General features: G+C 37.5%; 1 pseudogene across 1 annotated transcript; it reads left to right on the forward strand.

The window, feature by feature from the left end:
* Window positions 1-3558: 3558 nt before the first annotated feature.
* On the forward strand, window positions 3559-5090 carry LOC105421606 (putative carboxylesterase 2 pseudogene; annotated as a pseudogene). The gene has a single exon (XR_016054525.1). The product of XR_016054525.1 is annotated as a putative carboxylesterase 2 pseudogene (transcript).
* The last annotated feature ends 463 nt before the right edge of the window (window positions 5091-5553 follow it).

The raw sequence follows: 5553 nt of genomic DNA on the forward strand, positions 1-5553 counted from the left end.
TTAAGAGATTTTTTATAACCATGGGAACATGCTGTCAATTTAGTCAAAAAAATAATTTCAAAGCGTGCGCGTATAAAAGGTACCACCCTAAGAGTGACCAGAGTCTCCAAATCTTGGATGGTGAGAGATCCAAGTCATAAAGAACTCAAAATCCAATTTCCTTCTTTATTTTCATTTTTTTTGAAATAATCATCTAGTGATTCTTATATGGATCCAAAGTTTTCAGACTGAAAACAATCCTCCCACGTGGTAGGATTGTTCTCACGTGGGAGCATAGTCGATAATATATGAGTAAGTGTATCGTATTGTTCTCATGCGGGAGCATTGTCGATACTATATGAGTCTTTCGATGCTTTTGGGGGACGTTTCGAGTGAATTAACATCGTAGAAATGTAGATCGACTCGAGGAGATCGTTTTGATGTAAAATTTGTGACTTGGGGCAGAGTTTTGTCTATGGTCCAAACTTCTAGCCAAACCCACAAACTTGAGAATTTGGATCTTCGATTTAGCTTACCTTGTCATGTTTTTTGTCTTCATTTTTATCACAAATTAAAGGACAAGTCATTGTGATCGTTTTGCAATGAAAATCCATCGAGTTGGATCCCGTTTAGTCACTTCTTGATTTATGGACATCGCCAGATAATGAGTTTCTAGCTACTTGAAAACTATACCTTCTTGATTGTATTGGTAAGGTGTCTTCCCGGCCTTTATATTTAGCAAATAATACCTCAAAGCGAAGCCCTCTGAGTCACAGTCGCAATGAGTTTGACCTTGGACTTATCCAAGCTTGAAATTTTGAGATTTGGTCGTCGGAGCCACGAGATATCCTGCATAGAAAAATTCTACAATTTGTGCATTCCGGCCAAACTTCTCTCTCAAATTTCTCTTAGCCCTGGGATCCCCACCATATGTGCCACCTACCAAAACGTTCGTCTTAATGAAGGAAAAAATATACTAAAGTTTGGTCTCGATCCACTTTAAGACAAAAAGAAAACAAGCATCACAAGAACTCCCATTTTTTAAAAATACAGTTATTATAAATAGTAACTTGTTCTTGATGGCTCATGTGTATAATAAAATCTTTATCTTTTTAGAAAAGCAGGATCTAAAAAGGTCTTTTTAAACTGAAATTTGATAGGCGGACTAGTTCTAGCTTTCTGAATCTATATGCGGTGGTGTCATGATCCCTAGAGGTCACTAGAGTAAAGTTTTAGCTATACAAATTTGTGAGTTGGGCACAAAACTGATTTTGCATATGTTTCCCATATTTGCACTTTGAATTGGACGAAACTTGAAGGTCGACCATAGAACATCATGGAAGGGCTCATATGCTTCTTTCGCGGCCAAGAGGACACCATTATCCTAAACCTTCAAAACAAGACTTATTTGTGCACGGCGCTGCTCTATTATTCGCATTGGAGAAATGATTGCGTAAGAAATATAGCAGATAATTATGCACCAGTCAATATGAGTGTTAAATGATACTCTACGTACGTAACAATCACCAGCCACCAAAGAACCTGACAATGAGCCATAAACTCCCCCAAGTGCCATAAATCAGTTCAAAACCACCAACAATTAATAAGAGTGACTGCCATAAACACGTCGTCTGATGTGACTCACAAAAATTAGTCAGTAACTCAACTTGACTCGAAAAAAGGTCGTCAGTCGTGAACACGATCTGCCATGTGACTGTCATTAACACGTCGTCTGATGTGACTCACGAAAATGAGTCGGGAACTCAACTTGGCTAGCAAAAAGACGGTCAGTCGTAAACGCGATCTGCCATGGGCTACGGATGCCTATGCGCTGATGTGACTAGAAAGTGTATTGCGTGCCTTTGGACATGCAAGCGCGCCTGCGTGCACTATAATGCTTTGTACTACGAATTTACTTGGGCTGAGGAAACGAAATAAAACAAAAGTAAACTGGCGAGAGAAAAATGGTGGAATTTGATGCAGTCTTGTATAAAAGATATGGCATTATATATAATGAGATCATTTATTTTTTATACGGTAATCATAATTATTTAAATCTATCTAATGTAAAATTTGATAGCTGTTTTAAAATTTATAAATATTTTTTTAAAATTTTAAATTTAATAAAATAAATAAATGCAACAACCAATTTCACATCTCATGAACAAGATTAATTGTAACCACTTTATATAAAAAATAAATGGATTTTATACTTCATCAAAAAGATATCCTTCTCAACCTATAAATCTTATTTTTATATGGATGGGGCCCTTCTAAAATTTCAAAAACTCCATTATATAGTGAGTAGGCTACCTCCAAACAGTATCTAGGCTCTAAACAATCAAATTAAAACCTACTTTCAAATAGTATCCAGAAATATAGTTTCAATATTGAAAGTCATTGTGATAGCATTAAAATACATTTTCAACTTTATTTATAAAGTGTAAAGCTTCATAAATAATGTAGATCAATAGATTTATGAAAACTTGAAAATTTTGAAAATTGATGGTAAAAAAATGCATTACAAAATACACTATTTTCAAAACTTGAAATCTATTTTTTTTTATGTCCAAACATTTTTATATCGAGATGATCAATTTGAAGATATTCAGGAATCAAAATAACTTCTCCCAATGAAATTTTCGAGCTAGGCCTCAATTTGATGGTTTAGAGCCTCTCTATAAACTTTTCCCTTGTTTATAGATTCAGTTAACTCCATCGAGGGATATTTTTAAACATTTGTTTGACTGTCAAAAACAAATTGTCACTATCAATTCAATTAGGATTCCAATATCATTAGCATGCCATAACCAAAGTAGAATATCCTATATTTGCCCTTCCACCACAAAGGGGCATACCCACAGAAGAAGAAAAAAATAAAAGGAAAATCTACAATCTCCATTGCTCGGTCAAATAGGGATTTTAGACAAGGACCCGATTATTAGCAGCCAAGCCTGCATATGTAGAAATGTGGATCTATTAATAAATCTATGTTTGAGATAGAGTTTTGGACTTGATTTTTAAAGACATAATTTTTAATATGGAGATCATGAATATCAAAGAACAAATAAATTTTAAAAATTTAAAATTATAATTATAAAAAAAAAAAAAAACATTTAGATTGATACTTTCTAATATTTTTAGATGGAATACCTTTTTTGTATTCATCTTTAAAATGGATGCTTCACATTTTTTAATCGCATATGTAGTCCTGCGGTCAAGCCCGTATGAAACAATTTTCTTTTAAGCAATTTAAAAAAAGAAAAAAAAAGATTGGTAACCATATCATCTATTCAGAAAACTCATGAATCGACTATCCAAATAGGTGAACCTGACAATGACTTTTCAATAGCCATAATCTGCCTCAATTTCGACCCAAAAAACTTCTTCAATTTCTCTGTTTTCTGCATAAAACTACATTTAAATTGTACACCATTTAATAGGTTTTCTCCTTTTGTAGACCAGTTGTATTCCTCAGACCTTAAATAATTAATCTCTGGTATTAAGGAAATGTTACAATAGTCATTACAAGTGAAATCTAAGGGTTGGGATGCATTAGAAAGTTGGAAATTTTGATATTGGATTTTGAGCCTAAGAATCAGATTAACTCATTACCTTTTTAACATGATTATGACCTAATATGTCCTAAGCAAAGACTTTTAATAATATTATTATATAATTAATTTTTAACAAAATTTCTCCCATACAAGCTTTCTTGGCAAAAAAACTTTAAAAAAGTAACCTTGGAGGAGTCAACACTGAGCTGCGTCCCGACACAAAGCTTATCCCTATAATATTTTATGGTGCATTTACCAATTAATTGTTAAATAATCATAAATGTGTTACAAGGACGACAATTCTTATTTACTGTATACTTTCTCTTCATTAAAAGTAAAAAAAAGTCCCAAGTCCATTGCTCTGCAAACACCTCCATAACCATAGCCATAGGAATTGGCCCTCCCTCTTTCATCAACAATGGAAACCGTGGACCAAACCTTCGAAGAATACCCTCCCTTCCTCCGCATCCACAACGACGGCACCATCGAGCGCCTCGTCGGCACCCAAACCGTGCCGCCGTCTCCCCTATCCGATGCCGGAATCTCCTCCAAAGACGTCGTCATCTCTCCCAATGTCTCCGCCCGTCTCTACATCCCTCACTCCGCCCTTTCCTCCACCAAAAAACTCCCCACCCTTGTCTACTTCCATGGAGGAGGTTTCATCATAGAGTCCCCCTTCTCCCCTCACTACCACCCTTACCAGGATTCCCTGGCGGCGAAGGCAGGCGTGATCATCGTCTCCGTGAATTATCGTCTTGCCCCCGAGCACCGGCTCCCAACTTCCTACGACGACTCATGGGAGGCTATCAAGTGGACCGTTGGTCTGTCCGACGAGTGGCTGAGGGACCATGCCGACCTCGACCGCTTGTTCTTTGCCGGGGACAGCGCCGGGGGCAATATCGTACATCAGATGGCGATGAGGACCTCACCGTCAGAGATAAGATTGCGCGGGGTAGTATTAGTCCATCCATTTTTCTGGGGACCAAATTTGAGTGATACAGAAAAAGAACAGATTGGGTTTGTGGACATGGTCTGGAGGCTAGTTAGCCCAGATGTTGGTATTATGCAGAGTCACTGGGTCAATTGGGAGGCGGAGAGGGCAACGCCATTGACGAAGCTTGGATGTCAAAGGGTGATGTTGTGCGTTGCAGAGCTGGATTTTTTGAACAAAAAGGGAAAAGAGTATTATGAGGCATTGAAGGAGAGCGGGTGGGAGGGGATGGTAGAGCTTGTGGAGACTGAAGGGGAGGATCATGTGTTTCACTTGTTTAAGCCAGACTGTGAGAAGGCCAGGGTGTTCATGGAGCAGGTCGCCTCGTTCCTTAATCAGGGCTAGTTGTGAGCCATCTTGCTCTCTCTTTACTGGGTTTGTTTCTTTTCAAGGTTTCAATCTGCCTCTTCCCCCCCCCCCCCCCCCCCCCCTTCTGAATTAGATCTGTACTGAGTTTGTTTCTTTTCCAAGTTTGCCTTCTTTCCCCCTCCTGTAAATTGATCGTGTTATGCTGTGAAGCGATGCACTCTATAATTTTCTAGTCTTACATGATGCGCTTAAAAGCTCTGATTTATTATTTGAAGAACAATTGTTTCATGCGGGCTCTACCGCATTTCTCCATTATGCACACCAGAAGTATAAAGCAGCCATCTAAAAATAACTGTAATTAAAGATCCAAATGTTTTTTTAATACAATTATTATTTTTAATTTTCAATTTCATTTTTTTCCATATTCATGATCTTCGTGTTAAAGCTCAATTATATATGCTTTAAAAATCAAGATAAAATTATATTTAAAAAATATATTTATTGCCAAGCCCGCCGGCTAGCCGGATGCTCGGCTAACCACGTCCTTATGTGAAAAGGTGTTTCATCCACCATCAATTGGTGATGAATCACGCTTCAGTTCCCGAGTGATCATCAGTTCCTACTGCAACTATGAATGACGCGACAAAGAATGGTCTCAATTAATTTGGTCCGATAGACACATTTGTCTCGACGTAAAGGCCTTTCCTGGGCCATTGG

This window comes from Amborella trichopoda, chromosome 4 (assembly GCF_054954075.1).
Source record: "Amborella trichopoda isolate Santa Cruz 75 chromosome 4, AtrichopodaSantaCruz75HAP2 v2.0, whole genome shotgun sequence".
Classification (NCBI taxonomy): domain Eukaryota; kingdom Viridiplantae; phylum Streptophyta; class Magnoliopsida; order Amborellales; family Amborellaceae; genus Amborella; species Amborella trichopoda.